The 14,221-nt window shown below is 46.3% G+C and overlaps 1 pseudogene; it reads left to right on the forward strand.

Annotated features, from left to right (window-relative positions):
* The first annotated feature begins 13,542 nt into the window (after positions 1–13,542).
* On the forward strand, positions 13,543–13,781 carry LOC139263573 (U2 spliceosomal RNA; annotated as a pseudogene).
* The last annotated feature ends 440 nt before the right edge of the window (positions 13,782–14,221 follow it).

Here is a 14,221-nt window from a genome sequence, read left to right on the forward strand (position 1 = left end):
CTTCGAAATAGTGCCGTGGGATCTTTTGAGATCCATTTGAGAGAGCAGACAGAGCCTCAGTTTAATGTCTCATCTGAAAGACAGCACCTCCGACAGTGCAGCACTCCCTCAGCACTGCACTGGAGTGTTAGCCTAGATCTGTGGAGTGGCTTAACATGGCTTAATATTGTCATGATACATAAGGTGTTCACTCACAGAAAAGAAAATGTCTTAGCTTGATACAATTGTCAGAATCAATGACTCATGTTGGTAAGGTGTGTGAGGGAGGGGCCAAGTTATTGTGTTCACATACAAACATCTCCAGGGATTTGATCAGACGTGTGGTTAATTGGCAGCTTTTTTTGAATTGAATGGAGAGTTACTGAGCCGGGCAATTTAGGAGAGAAGTTAGGAAACATGTCTTCATGCAAAGGGTGGCAGAGGTGTGGCACATTCTCCCATTTAAAAAAAACAATAAATGGCAGCTCAATTAATTATAAATCTGATATCGATAGATTTTTGCTGGACAAGGGTTATTAAGGGATATGGAGCCAAGGCAGGTAGACGAGGTTAGGATACAGATCAGCCATGATCTCGTTGAGTGACGGAACGGGTTCGAGGGCATGAATGGCCAAGTCCTGTTCTTATGTGTAGTGGGTAAAGGTATAGCACAGTATAGTACTAATTCATAGAGACCGATAGGTCCCTGGATTGATTCTTCACAGTGTCAGCTGTGGCTCAGTAGGTAGCACTCTAGCCTCTGAGTCAGAAGGTTGTGGGTTCAAGGGACTTGAGCACAACAAAATCTAGGCTGCCACTCCAGTGCCGTGCTGCACTGTCGGAGGTGCCGTCTTTCAGATGAGACATGAAACCGAGGTCCTGTCTGCTCTCTCAAGTGGATGTAAAAGATCCCATTGCATTATTCCAAAGAAGAGCAGGGGGGTTATCCCCGGTGCCCTGGCTAATATTTACCCCTCAATCAACATAACAAATACAGATTATCACATTGCTGTTTGTGGGAGCTTGCTGTGCACAAATTAGCTGATGCATTTCCTACAATACAACAGTGACTACACTCCAAAAAATATTTCATTGGCTGTAAAGCGCTTTGAGATGCTCAGTGGTTGTGAAAGGCACTATAGAAATGCAAGTCTTTCTTTTCTTTATTTAAATGTTTTTTTTCCTGGTCATTTCCTGGAAAATACTGGAACTGTGTCCTTCGGAAAGAGAAAATCAGATCACAGAGCTTCCTTCGATATTGGAAAAACAAAACATTCTAGTTTCGCACAGCAATCATGGCTGCTATTTTTTTTTACTTATTCGAGGAGATAATTAAGCTTAAATCTGCTGTAAAATCCACTCATTGCTACAGTTCACATTTTCTTTACTATTAGCTTGGCAGTGAAAGCATCCGTCACAGTCTGGCTTAATGTACGATTCATATGGGAGGAGGCTCATGTGGAGCATAAACAGTGTTTGGGCTGAGTGGCCTGTTTCTGAGCTGTATTTCTACGTGGGAAGTTACAGTTCACTGATGAGAGTGGTCCTGAATGCCAAAAATATCCAGAGTAAATGAAAAAAACAATTCTGTTTGCAAGCAGTGTACGATCAAAGTGCACTGCATATTGAGAAAAATAAGCATCTGTCTGACCTTTAAATGAAAGAGGTAGAGAATTTGCAAAGAGAACAGCTCTTTAAACGGTGATATCTGGAGAGGATGATTCGGCTGGTTTGGACGGGCCAGTTTTTGAATGCTCCAACCAGGCAGGGGAGATGGGATTGTCGACCCCACAAGTCTTTATATTCAGGTGTCACTAGGCACACAATCATCTCCATGGCAACGGCCAACTGGACATTTACATAGGAGCATGGTGATTGGTGCTCTTAACGGAGATTCTATTCAAACAAATCACAAACTAATATGAAAGGGAATTCTTATCTCTTAAAGTAAATAAAGCTACATCGATTTTCTCCAAGCTGTGACGAGGAAAAGACCAAGCCAGCCAGAAAGGACTTTCAGGAGATTGATAGCAAAAGACAACACCGCTGCCCTAAAACACTGAACCATCGAGTAAAGGGAATAGAATTTGTACTTATCATTCCCCACAGGATAACATTCCTAATCCCAACGAGACTGGCAAAGAATATTGCTAAAACAAAGAGAATGTACTTTCGTGCAGGAAAGAAAGACTTGCATCTATACAGCACCTTTCATGACCTCAGGAAGTCCCAAAGAGCTTTGCAGCCAATGATGTACTTTTGAAGTTTGATCACTGTTGTAACGTAGGAAACACAGCAGCTAATTTGCACACAGCAGGCTCCCACAATTAGTAAAGAAATGAATGACCAGATAATCTGATTTTAGAGATGTTGGTTGAGGGACAAATATTGACCAGGACACCGGGAACAACTCCCTTGCCCCTCTTCGAAATAGTGCCGCGGGATCTTTTACATCCACCCAAGAGCCTCGGTTAAACATCTCATCCAAAAGTCGGCACCTCAGATTTAAAAATGACCAACCTCATATTCAAATCCTTTCATGGCCTTGCCCCGCCGTATCACTGTAACCTCCTCCATCCCTACAACCCTCCCAGATCTCTGTACTTGTCCAATTCTGGCCTCTTGTGCATCCCCGATTTCCTATGCCCCACCATTGGTGGTCGAGCCTTCAGGTGCCTCGGCCCTGAGCTCTGGAATTCGCTCCATAAACCTCTCCCCCTCTCCACCTTTATCTCCTCCTTTAAGACAATTCTTAAAACCTACATCTTTGACCAAGCTTTGGGTCACCTAATATCTCCTGTGAAGTGCCTTGGGATGTTTTAGTACTTTAAAGGTGCTATATAATTGCAGGTTGTTCTTGTTTATTCATCGTCGCTGGGTCAATGTACTTGGATTCCCTACCCAACACTATTATGAGATTTCTATCAGCACACAAACTTCAATAGCTCACCACCAACTTCACAGGGCAACTATAGATGGGCAATAAATGTGGCCTTGCTAACAGTACCCACACTGCAAAAATATATTTTAAAAAATAGGGGCTGGATTTTTGGTCCGTTGCTGCCTCTGTTTTCACCCCGGAGGGGCGGTAATGGTGGTGGGAAGCATTTCGGGGCAGGCGGCCAGCTTCCAGTGCCCTGCCGGGACATTTGGTGCCGGGTTTGCAGTATCGCCCGGGAGAGGCACGCCGGTGTGCAATGGCCCTGGTTGCGACACCGGCTCACTATGTGACACTCGCCCGATCCGTAGCGCCTCGCAGCGTCCCCTGGTGGGACCACCAGGGAAAGCGGCCGGTCCGAGCTGCAGTGGCCGCAGTGAGGGAAGGAATGTCGACCTGTGATTGTTTTTTTTTACTTTGGCGATTCATGTGGATGTGGCATCAGGAAAGTATTGGGAATGTTTTTGGTGGCTTTTTCAGATTTTGTTTTTCCACGGAAACCTCTCTTAGGGTGCTCCCAAGCCGGTTGTTTGCCTCGGGATTTTCATTTGCTTAGCCAGCCTAGCGCCCTACAAGAGGTGTGGAACGCCTTCCTTTGCTCTCCACTCCACACTCAGGGCCCAGCTGGTGAATTTTGCGACTGGAGATGCAAACCATTTGCCGGCGCAAAATCTACCGCTCCGCCTGGGTTAACGCCGCAATAGAGGTGCGACCAAACTTCCACCCCTTAACAGTTTTCCATTTTGTGCATTTAATGTTAGCATCCGCTGCCTCCTGATCAGGCATGGTTTAGTTACAAAGTAAAGATACCTCAAGATAGCCCCATCACAGACTCTTAGGTCAAATATGTCAGATAATGGAGTAACCTTCCCCACTCTGTCCCAACAATGGGCCATTAACCTCTGTAAAGTACATTCCCAGTTCCCACCTGAGCCATCCATGCAGGATGTCTGATTTTCTTTAATTGAACAACTAAGGTAAAGTGCTGTGATGTATATAATGACTCGAAAGACTTGTTACTGTAAGCTCACTCAGGTGCAAACCTGGTTCAACTTTATTTGCACCCAAAGTGCGCATGTGACATGGTACGCGCTTTTATGTACCAGGGCCTGCGCACACGCGCATACAGCCCGATGACCTCCGACAGTAACGCTCCCTGGTGTCTAGTGACCCCAAGCATCAAGACATAACAGCCCCCTTCCAGAGCTTAGTATCAGTCTCTTTACAAATTAAGACGGTCTGGGGCTTTTTGCTCACGAGTTGATTGTCTCAGTTCAACTCCAGTTCTGGGCGAGCATTGTGATTCAATTATGGCTGGAGGCTGAGTAACCGATCTGATGGGAGTGGTAATGACCCTATCAGAAACTGAAAGTTCAGATTCAGTAATGACAGCAGAGTCGTCTGATGAATGAACATTGGTTGGTTGACCACTGACTGCATCTTCCTCAACCGGCTCCGGTTCATCCGTGTGCCGCAGTTTTATCTAATTAACATGTTTCTTGCATGTTTGCCCATTCTTGAGCATGACAGTAAACACTCTGTTACCCTTCTTGGCCGTAACAGTACCGGCGATCCACTTTGGACCTTGACCATAGTTCAGTACATAAACTGGATTGATGACAGAGATGTCATGTGACACAACAGCACGATCATGATACCATTGCTGACTTTGACGTCTGTTTTCAACATGATCATTCAAATCAGGATGAACAAGAGAAAGCTTGGTCTTGAGACTTCTCTTCATCAGTAGTTCAGTAGGGGAGACCCCGGTAAGCATGTGAGGTCTTGTTCTGTAACTGAGCAATATACATGACAAACGAGTATGCAGTGAACCCTGAGTCACATGTTTCATGCTTTGCTTGATCGTTTGATGCTGGTTTGAATGGAATAGACCTTACATGTCTGATACCATTGAGTTTCATGAACTCCTGAAACTCAAGACTTGTGAAGCAAGATTCATTATCGCTCACAACAATGTCAGGCAAACCATGAGTAGAAAACATGACACGAAGGCTCTCAATAGTAGCTGTGGACGTACTGGATGACATAATAATACACTCTATCCACTTTGAATATGCATCCACCACAACAAAAAACATCTTTCCCAGGAAAGGCCCTGCAAAATCGATGTGTATCCTCGACCATGGTTTAGATGGCCATGACCAAAGACTCAACGGAGATTCCACTGGTACTTTACTTAGCTGCATGCAAGTATTGCACTGATGCACGCATGGTTCCAGATCAGAGTCAATTCCAGATGACCAAACATGAGCCCTGGCAATGGCTTTCATCATGACGATACCTGGATGAGTGCTATGTAGTTCACGTGCAAATTTTTCTCTGCCTTTCTTAGGCATAACAGTGGACAATCTGACTGAATGGATAGTTCATCTTTGCGATGGTTGTAAGGTTTGGTCTCATCACACTTCTCCATAGGTATTACAGACCAATCACCACTGAGGACACAATGTTTCACAACCGATAAAATAGGATCATGGCTGGTCCAGATAGTCACTTGTTGAGCAGTGACAGGAGTTCTTTCACTCGCAGAAGCAGCAGTTACTAACAGTAGATCTGCAGGTTGAGGCGTCTCCACTTCAGGTGTGGGCAACGGCAGACGACTCAGTGCATCGGTACAATTCTCAGTGCTAGGTCTATGACAAATAACATAATCATAGGCAGACAATGTCAACGCCCACCTCTGGATACGGGACGATGCATTGGTATTAATACCTTTGTTTTCCGAAAACAATGAAGTGCGTGGCTTGTGATCCGTTTTGAGTTCAAAACGAAGATCAAACAAGTACTGATGCATCTTTTTGACCCCATACACACAGGCCAAAGCTTCTTTTTCTACCATGCTGTAAGCTCTTTCCATCTTTGACAAACTTTTCGAAGCATACGCAACAGGTTGTAGCTTACCCAACTCATTTGCTTGTTGGAGTATACAGCCAACCCCATACGATGAAGCATCATAGGCCAATACCAGACGCTCACACGGATCATAGTGAACAAGCAGCTTGTTTGAACAGAGCAGATTCTTGGCTTTCTCAAAAGCTCTATCTAGAGATACACCCCAGACCCAATTGTTGTCTTTTCTGAGCAGCATGTGCAGTGGCTCTAATAAAGTGCTCAATCTGGGTAAGAAATTACCGAAGTAGTTGAGTCGCCCAAGGAATGAACGCAGCTCCGTCACATTCTGAGATCTGGGTGCATTTTTGATGGCCTTGGTTTTTGAATCAGTAGGCCTGATGCCATCAGCAGCATTCTTCCTCCCCAGGAATTCAACTTCAGGTGCCATGAAGACACACTTCAAATGTTTCAGCCTGAGTCCCACTTTGTCCAGACGATGTAGGACTTCTTCAAGATTGTTCAGATGTTCAGCAGTGCCACAACTTGTGACCAGAATGTCATCTTGAAACATGACAGTTCTAGGAATGGACTTCAGTAAACTCTCCGTATTCCTCTGAAATATGGCTGCAGCTGAATGGATTCCAAAAGGACACCTGTTGTAGACAAACAATCCTTTATGCTGTTGATGCAGATGAGTTTCTTCGAAGTGTCGACAAGCTCCTGTTTCATATAGGCTGACATCAGATCCAGTTTAGTGAACAACTTTCCATCAGCTAGCATGGCGAACAGGTCATCAGCCTTCGGTAGCGGATACTGATCCTGTTTCAAAAATCGGTTAATCGTAACCTTGCAGTCTCCACAGATCCTGACAGTGCCATCACTCTTTAACACAGGAACAAATGGACTGGCCCATTCATTAAATTTGACCGGTGATATGACCCCTTCACGTTGGAGTCTGTCAAGCTCAATTTCGACCTTCCCCCTCATCATTTAGGGAACAGACCGAGCTTTATGATAGACAGGTCTTGCATCAGAATCCAGGTGAATCTGCACCTTGGCTCCAGTAAAATTGCCAATGCCCAGTTCAAACAAAGAAGGAAACTTCTTCAGCACTTGAGCACACGAAGTGTCATCCACCAAGGACAACGCTTTGATATCATTCCAATTCCAATTGATTTTCTCAAGCCAATTCCTGCCGAACAGCATTGGACCATTGCCTGGGATGATCCTTAATGGTAAATCGTGAACCACACTATCATACGACAGCTTGACTACTGCACTGCTAATCACTGGTATGAGTTCCTTAGTGTAAGTACGCAACTTGGCATTGACTGAACTCAGCTTAGGCTTCGCAGCCTCATTGTCCCACAGCTTGTCGAATGTCCTTTGGCTCATTATCGACTGACTTGCGTCCGTGTCCAGCTCCATTGATACAGGCAGGCAATTCAGCTTCACATTAACCATTATCAGTTGGCTCTTTGTCAGGAACGAATACAGGCCATACACTTCCTCCTCGGGTATCTTGGGTTGCATATCTGGGCCAGCACTGGACTGGTCATCATCAATGTGATGAGCAGCAGCACGCTTGCTCAGTTGTGGGCACATTCGCTGAAGATGCCCCACTTTCGAACAGCCTTTACAGATGTACTGTTTAAACCAACACTGATGAGGCCGATGATAGCCCCCACAATGCCAACAGGGTGAAATCGGATTTGTACCAATTGGCGGACTTTGAGCAGCTACAGGTTTCACATAAGCAGTCGAGTAGGCCCTGCCATAAGCAGCTCTGCCAGATGACTACACAATCTTGTTTACAGTACTTGCTGTGGAGCTCCGACTCTTCGATGAAATCTGCCTTAAATTATCATCAGTCGCCATGCATGCCTGAGCAGTCGCGATGGCCTTGCTCAAATCCAGCGTTTGTGCAACCAATAATTTCCGAAGGATCACATCATGGTTGATGCCTATCACGAAGAAATCTCGCAGCATGTCTTCCAACGCGTTTCCAAACTTACACGGCTCAGCCAGACGTCTTAAGTTGCCAACGAATCCCGACACATCCTGGCCCTCAACACGAACATGCGTACAGAAGTGATAGCGTGAGATGATGATCCCCTCTTTTGGTTTGAGATGTTCATGCACCAGAGCGCACAAATCCCCATTCTCTTTGTCCGTTGGACGTGCAGGCGAGAGAAGATTCTTTATGAGGCCATAAATTTTTGAACCACAAACGGTGAGGAAAACTGCCCTGCGCCGAACTGCATCACCAGCTTCCTCCATTTTGTTGGCCATGAAATACTGATCCAGTTGGTCGATAAAATCCGCCCAATCCTCGGCATCCACGAATCTCTCCAGAATTCCAATGGTGCCCATTGTACATGAGACGGTTCTTAAGTTACCTCGTCGCCAAATGTAATGTATAGAATGACTCGAAAGACTTGTTACTGTAAACTCACTCAGGTGCAAACCTGGTATAACTTTATTCGCGGCCAAAGTGTACACATGACATGGTACTCGCTCTTATATACCTGGGCCCGCGCACACATGCGTACAACCCGATGACCTCTGAAAGTGGCGCCCCCTGATGTCTAGTGATTCCAAGCATCAATACATAACAAGTGCCAAGGCCTGTTGTGTGGTGGTATATCAACAAGGTTGTAATGATTAGGTGATGGCAATGTGTTTATCCCAAAGGCTATAGAATTGAATGAGGTAAGGAGTTCCATAGTTTTAATATCCTGCAAAAAATGAGTTTGAGCAGAAGCGAGTGTGGTAATTCTTGATTTCAACCTAGTTGGGGTTTGGGAATGAGAAGATCTTGTAGTACAGCATATATGGAACTCAGAAGGAACAAGAGAGATAATATAATGGACAGCTTCTTCAAAGAGCAGGCTGAATGCCCTCCTTCTGTGCTGTAAGATTCTGTGAACTAAAAAGTTTGGGTGTCCTGCTCCTTCTGGTGTCGCAGGCAAATGCTGAACTTTATGTAACAAGACACATAACCAAAAAGGGCAGCTGTTACCCGTGTGATGCCGGCGTGAACTACAAACTGGCTAACCTGCTGGTGTCTCCTAATGGTAGCCAGAATGACCCTAGTAGCACAGAAATTGAAATAAAAACAGAAAATGCTGCAAAGAACTCAGCAGGCCAGGCAGCAATTATGGAGAGAGAAACAGAGTTAACGTCTCAGGCCGATGACTATTTATCCCGGGCTGGGGCTTTTCACGCCGGCACAGAAGTCACACCCCGACGCGGGATTGCCCTTATCACCCCGGAAAGGAACGGGATCACAATCTCCCACGCTCCACTTCCTTTAGGGGTGGGTCCTGGTGCGCGACTGGGGCAAAACGTTCAGTGCTACGCGGATGACACGCTTCAATGCCCTGCCTCTTCGATTAAAGAGGAGGGCCGCTACGCACTCTGTACGGCCTCTGATGGCCTCCACTGGGCCACCAGAGCAATGTGTGACCAGGCCAACAGCCCGGCACCCAAGACGGAGTGACGGACTGCAGGATGGTGGCCCGGACCGCGCTAGGGCCGCCATCATCGAGCCGACCCGAGAGTGGGCCGACAAAAAAAGATGGCAGCCTGGGGCGCTGGCGCCCTCCCCTTTAATCACCACCCCAAGAGCGGATGTCGGCCAGCTTCACGACCCGCCAAGCTTCCTTTGACACCCGCTTGCACCAGCCTGACGGCCTGCGGGACAATTTCTCCCGTGGGGTGTTAAGGGGTTGGCACGGGCAGTGAGGGTTCACTGCACACAGCAATTATGTCATCACCGGTTGTGCGCCGGTCCAGGGCGCTAACCGCGGGGCACGGCGCCTCCGCAACCTCCCTGTCGGTAGTGCCCCCCTCCCCAGGTGAAAACTGTCTTGCGCCACCCCCAGAGGCGCTAAAGTGGCTATAAAAAGGGGAAATTTTGCCTCCTTAGAGTTTTAACAGTTTTTAAGAAAATACAGAGCTAGGGGGGAAAAAAATTAAAGTTTACAGATGATATGATACTTGGAGATGTAGTAAATAATGAGGAGGATAAAAACAGACTTCGGGAGGATATAGGCAGACTGAAAAAATGGGCAGACACATGACAGATTAAATTTAATGCAGAGAAGTGTGAAGTAATTCATTTTGGTGGGTAGAATGAGGAGAGGCAATATGAACTAAATGGTACAATTTAAAAGGGGGTGCAGGAACAGAGAGTGTAAGCACACAAATTTTTGAAGGTGGCAGGACGTTGAGAAGGCTGCTAAAAAAGCATATGGGATCCATGGCTTTATGAGTAGAGGAATAGAGTACAGAAATGAGGAACCTTTGTAAACACTGGGTTCAGCCTCAGCTAGTGTATTGTGGTCAGTTCTGGACACCACACTTTAGGAAGGATGTCAAGGCCTTGGAGAGGGTGCAGAGGAGGTTTATCAGAATGGTACCAGGGATGTGGGACTTCAGTTATGTGGAGAGACTGGACTGTTCTTCTCAGAGCAGAACAGGTTATGGAGAGATTTAATAGAGGCGTTCAAAATTACAAGGTGTTTTGACAGGGTATATCAAGAGAAGCTGTTTCCACTGGAAGGAGAGTCAGTAACCAGAGTTCACAGCTTGAAGATAATCGGCAAAAGAACAAGGGGGGACATGAGGAGAATATTTATTACGCAGCGAGTTTTTATGATCTGGAAGCGCTGCCTAAAAGGGTGGTGGAGCAGATTTAATAGTAACTATCAAAAGGGAATTGGATAAACACAAGTGGGAAAACATTTGCAGGGCTTTGGGAAAAGATCAGGAGAATGGGATTTACTGGATGGCTCTACCAAAGAGCCGGCACAGGCATGATGGTCCGGCTGCTTTCCAGTGCTGCATCATTCTATGATTCTATGAAAAGGGGACAGGAAAGGAATGAATGAACATTTGTAGACATATATATAAAAAAAATTCCACTTATGGGGGAGGACAAAACTAGAGACCATAAATATAAGATAGTCACTAATAAATCCAATAAGGAGTTTAAAAGAAACTTCTTTACCCAGAGAGTAGTGAGAATGTGAAGCTCACTACCACAGAGAATAGTTGAGGCGAATAACATAAATACACTTAAGGGGAAGCGAGATAAGCAGATGAGGAAGAAAGGAATAGAAGGGTATGTTGACTGAAGGGTATGACGTCAGTTGGGAGGAGACATCGTGTGGAGCATAAACACCAGTATAGCCCGATTGGGCTGAATAGCCTGCTTCTGTGCTGTAAAATTCTATGTAAAATCTGTGATGCAATTCCTTATCTGTTTCTTGTTATGGTACATATGAGATTTAAATGGCCCAGCACTGCTCGATTCATTAATAGGGCCAATATCTGTTCAGGTGTTAATATCCTCAATCGTAAATGTGAACTTCAAAGGGTAGTGGATATCTGGAACTCTCTTCCCCAAAAAGCTGCTGAGACTGGGGGTCAATTGAAAATTTCAAAACTGAGATTGATAGTCTTTTTTTAGCCAAGGGTATTAAGGGATACGAAACCAAGGGGGGGGGGGGCAGGTAGATGGAGTTAAGGTATAGAGCAGCCATGATCTAATTGAATGGTGGAACAGGCTCGAGCGGCTGAATGACCTACTCCTGTTCCTATGTTCCTAAAGGGTGCAAGAGGTTAGTTACTGTTATGTCTTGGTTAAAGATTCAGACTAGAGGCTGCAAGCTCAAAGTAAGTGTGACTGTAGTCCTTTATTGCAGATTTCAGAGTGCCTCTCCAGCCTGTGAGGTCTTATTATATACAGGTGCTCCCAAGGGATTGTGGGATCCCTTAGGACTCCAGTGGATAAGTCCTCTGGTGATTAGACATGGTAATTACAGGTTTACATATATAACAACACTCCCCCCCCACAAAGTCAATAATGTAACTATTTACTATGTGAGTCGATCTGGGGCCTTCCTTTCCCTGGTTGACCATCTCGGTGCAAATGCTGGTTTTGGTGAGTCGTTTGTTGGGCCTTCACTGGGCTGCTGCGCAGCTGGCCTTGCTGGACTGCTGGGGGGTGGTGAGCCTTGCTGGGCTGCTGCGGGTGATGGGTTCTGCTTCGTGGTTGCCACTCGTGTGAGTGTTGGAGGGTCGAAAAAGGTAGAGTCTATTGTGGGTTGTTCTGCATATTCTGTAAATCTGAGTTTGGTTTGGTTCAAGTGTTTCCTGCAGGTGAGTCCATTTGCGACTTTGACCACAAACACCCTACTCCCCTCTTTGGACAAGACAGTGCCAGCAAGCCACGTGGGAACTTGTCCATAGTTCAACACAAATACAGGATCATTTACTTCAATTTCACGTGACACATTTGCGCTATCATGATATGTATTCTGTTGAAGCTGCCTGCTCTCTACCTGTTCATGTAGGTCAGGGTGGACTAATGAGAGCCTTGTCTTGTGCCCTTTTCATGAGCAGTTCAGCGGGAGGGACCCCGGTGAGCGAGTGGGGTCTTGTGCGGTAACTACGCAGGACTCAGGATAGGCGAGTCTGCAGTGAGCCTTCAGTTATCCTTTTCAAGCTCTGCTTGATTTGTTTGAACTGCTCGTTCTGCCTGACCGTTGGACGCTGGCTTAAATGGGGCAGACGTGACATGTTTGACCCCATTGCAGGTCATGAATTCCTTGAATTCGGTACTGGTAAAGTACGGCCCATTGTCACTTACAAGGACATCAGGCAGGCCATGCATGGCAAACACAGCCCATAGGCTTTCAATGGTGGCAGCGGACGTGCTTGTCGACATTATCACACATTCAATCCATTTGGAGTATGCATCTACAACCACTAAAAACATTTTTCCCAAGAATGGGCCTGCATAGTCAACATGAACCCTAGACCACGGTTTAGAGGGCCAAGACCATAAACTTAGTGGCGCCTCCCTGGGTGCATTGCTTAACTGGGAACATGTATTACATTTGTGCACACAGATCTCTAAGTCTGCATCGATACCGGGCCACCACACATGAGATCTGGCTATCGCTTTCATCACTACAATGCCTGAGTGGGTGCTGTGGAGATCACTGATGAAAGTGTCCCTGCCCTTTTTTGGCACAACTACCCGATTACCTCATAGGAGGCAGTCTGCCTGTATAGACATTTCATCTTTGCGCCGCTGGTACGGCTTTATTTCTTCCTGCATCTCTAACGGGACACGAGACCAACTCCCGTGGAGCACACAATTTTTTACTAGGGACAGTAAGGGGTCCTGGCTTGTCCAGGTTCTAATCTGTCGGGCTGTAACAGATGATTGCTCAGTCTCGAATGCTTCCATTACCATAATTAAATCTGCAGGCTGGGCCATCTCCACTCCTGTGGTGGGCAATGGTAGCCTACTGAGAGCATCGGCACAGTTTTCTGTGCCTGGCCTGTGGCAGATGGCATAGTTGTATGCGGACAATGTGAGCGCTATCTCGCCTTTTGGCTAAGATCATGCGTAACTGACCTGACAGGGGAGTAGCCACCATGACCTCCGGGTGGTTCTCCCTGGATCAGGAAGGTATATGCTTGCTTTTTTGGAAACAGGAGGTGGGTGGGGTGGCCTGACCCATCCACCTCCACGGAGGTGTGTGGGGGCCCTGACCCATCCACCTCCATGGCACGAACCTGGTATTGTAGTACTTCCAGGAACGGTGCAGTGGCTCTAGGCCTTTTGGCTAAGAGCATTGGCGCAGAGTGATCCTTGAATGGGCCCAAGGTGACCTCTGGCGTTTGTGATTTGACAAAGAATTGGAACGATTGGCTACGAATTTCCAAAAAAAAAAAAATGTGAGCGCTATCTCATCGCTTCTCGGCCTTTTGGCTAAGATCATGCGTAACTGACCTGACAGGGGAGTAACCACCATAACCCCAAGGTGGTTCTCCCTGGATCAGGAAGGTATATGCTTGCTTTTTTGGAAATAGGAGGTGGGTGGGGTGGCTTGACCCATCCACCTCCATGGAGGTGTGTGGGGGGCCTGACCCATCCACCTCCATGGCACGAACCTGGTATTGCAGTACTTCCAGGAACGGTGCAGTGGCTCTAGGCCTTTTGGCTAAGAGCATTGGCGCAGAGTGATCCTTGATGTGTGCAAGGTGACCTCTGGCGTTTGTGATTTGACAAAGAATTGGAACGATTGGCTACGAATTTCAAAAAAAAAAAGTGAGCGCCTATCTCTGGATGCAGGCCGATGCATTCATATTTATCCCCTTATTTTCAGAAAAGAGGGATATAAGTGGCTTATGGTCGGTTTCCAATTTAAATTTGAGCCCGAGCAGATATTGATGCATTTTCTTTACCCCATAAACAGACGCTAACACTTCTTTTTCAATCATGCTGTAGGCTCTCTCAGCCTTCGACAGACTTCTGGATGCATAAGCAACCGGTTGCAATTTCCCAGATTTATCAGCTTGTTGCAATACACACCCGACATCGTGACGACGCATCACATGCTAGTACCAAACGCTTACATGGATCGTACA

This window comes from Pristiophorus japonicus, chromosome 4, assembly GCF_044704955.1.
Source record: "Pristiophorus japonicus isolate sPriJap1 chromosome 4, sPriJap1.hap1, whole genome shotgun sequence".
Taxonomy (NCBI): domain Eukaryota; kingdom Metazoa; phylum Chordata; class Chondrichthyes; family Pristiophoridae; genus Pristiophorus; species Pristiophorus japonicus.